Here is a 2,668-nt window from a genome sequence, read left to right as displayed (position 1 = left end):
TCACAGCGGAAAACAGCACGGTTGGAGATAAGACCATTTGGTGTTGCAACCGTGCGTTGGAGCGGATAATTGAAGTTTAATATTATTAGTGAATGGAATAAATGGAGTTGAACGAAGATTGTACAGAATACCTTTTATTACATTCTGTAATAATTACAGAATGTAATAAAAGGTATTCTGTACAATCTTCGTTCAACTCCATTTATTCCATTCACTAATAATATATATATATATATATATATATGTAACCGTTTTAATTTATTAGGTATGCAATATTATGGTGTCGGTGTTAGCTGGTGTGATGATAAAAAGTTGTTGTTATGATTGCATACTGTAGGATGTGTAAGATAAAAAAAAATTAATGAAGTTTTAAGGAAATGTTTATTTACCATTACGTTACAATACCTTGCCTAGACGGGCAGGTTTTGATACATCCAAAAGCATGCGAAGTAAAGTTTGTATATGTGTCCTTTTCATTGTTTAGTAGTAGTAATTACAGAGAGAGATAGAATGATGTTGTAAGGGACAGGATTAGTGCTAGAGAGAATTGTAGGGTGTTGTCTCACAGTTGCTTTCTCCCTAGCTGGTCAACCAGACTCCGTTGAGTTGTCATGGCTGTGATGAACCGATTTTTGCTTGGGGTGTGCTTGCTTATATAAAGATCCAGAAGGATAGATATATTATTGAGAACAATAGATTTAGTTGGTGGTCTTGTTATCTCTATTCTAGCTTTTGGTGAAGTAGAAGAGGTTAGAAAGGGTCTAGTGGTGAAGACATTATTTCGGCCTAGCTAAAGGCATCTGGAAGATGTAAAACTGCTGTCAGAGAAAAACCATTGTTTAATTGTAGGAAAAGTTCTGTAGCAGTGTTAATTTAAATTTGGCTATGGTGGACCGAATCCGACTCATGCAGGCAAGATCCGCTACATACATACATACATACATATATATATATATGTATATACATACACATACACAGAGTGCACTAGAAGTCAACCAACAACTACATGGCAATAAGCACAAAAAACAATGAATTAATGAAGTACATAATAACACACACACAAACATTACACCAGACGATTTTGTCATACCCACAATCTCCCTTCCTGCATACATACAAATCATTCAAACAACACAAAAAACATATACACACTTAAAAACCTAATTCTCACAGGAAATTGGAGATTTTTGAGGGAATATCACCAAGAGAATTCTTGGTGATTTACTGTTGGAAACACCCCAAGCCAAAGAAAAAGAAAACTTACTTGGTTTTGTTTGGATGGGCAATCCACCCCTCCAAACAAAACCAAGTAAGTTTTCTTTTCTTTTCTTTCCTTTTTCCGATACCATGGTCGTGTACAAAACAGGTAGCATGAATGTACGTGGCCTGGGGTTGCTTTAGAAGTGGGGTCACCTGAAGGACTTCAAGGCACTGAATGTCGACATAGTGGCCATTAGTGAAAGCAGAATCTCCGACTCATGGGACTTCTGACTCATTTTTGACGACTATGAGGTGTATGTATCTCCAAGTCGTCCGGAAGCTGGAGGTGGAGTCGCCGTGATGGTTCATAGAAATCTGGATCTTGCAATACAGACGATCTTCATGGATCTGGAAGGTAAGTCGGTAGTCCTGGATATGACAGGCAGTGAAGGACATACTTTCAGGCTAGTTGCCGTCTATACTCTGGCAGGGACAAGACTACCAGATTCCTTCAGATGTCTGGGAATGTCCTGCTCTTTAGTGTTAGGTGGGGATTGGAATGGAGTTTTAGATGTAAGGGAGGACTATATAGGTTTAGTAGATATGAGAGGAGGGTGCAAAAGTCTCACAAACCTACTCAGACGATTCCAAATGTCTGACAGGTATTGATTGGATTTCCTGGATGTTCCAGTGTGGACCTGGTCAAACTACATTGGATCATCCAGATTATTTCCTCGATAGGACATTCTGTAGAGTAGCAGATAAGGATAGCAAAGGTTGTCTACAGTTTAAAGTAGTCGATTACACATACCACGAATTCATGATCTGTACAGTCAATTTAGATAGGCTTCACAGATGGGGACCTGGTTACTGGAAGCTGAACATGTTGCTGGTGCATAAAGATTTCAGCGACCAGATTAGTGAACTAGTTAAAAGGGCATTGACAGGGGCAGTAATGAACAATAAATGGTGGTTTGCCCTGAAAAGGGCGATTAGAAAACAATTGATAAGCCTTAGCAAAGGACTAGTAGAAAGAAACAGAGTAGAGGCAGGGCTAGTCAAAAAGTTAGACAAGGCATCACAACCGACGTGCTTGCAGCGAGATTGGTACTCAACCAATTCTCCAATGAGAAACACAAAATTTGTATTGCCAGAGCTAAGGCATGAGCACTTAGATATGAAAAGACAAAAACCAGTCAATGGGCCCGAATGGCAGAGGCAAGATGTGGCAATAAATCTATGATCCGATCCTTGCCAGACCACGATGAGCAAATGATAACTGATCTAAGACAGATGTTGCGGCCTTTCAGTGGCACTTCGCTCAACTGTTAGGGAGCAGCGGTGAGCTGGATAGATTTCACATCCCACTTTGACAGACTGATGCGGCTCTCGGCAACGGAGGTGGAGTGCTGCGAAAGGCCGATAACAGCCTTTGAAATACAGGAAGTAATGGCTAGCTGCATGAGGG

The sequence above is a fragment of the Octopus sinensis genome, linkage group LG3, assembly GCF_006345805.1.
Source record: "Octopus sinensis linkage group LG3, ASM634580v1, whole genome shotgun sequence".
Classification (NCBI taxonomy): Eukaryota; Metazoa; Mollusca; class Cephalopoda; order Octopoda; family Octopodidae; genus Octopus; species Octopus sinensis.
This window is presented reverse-complemented; position numbering follows the sequence as displayed.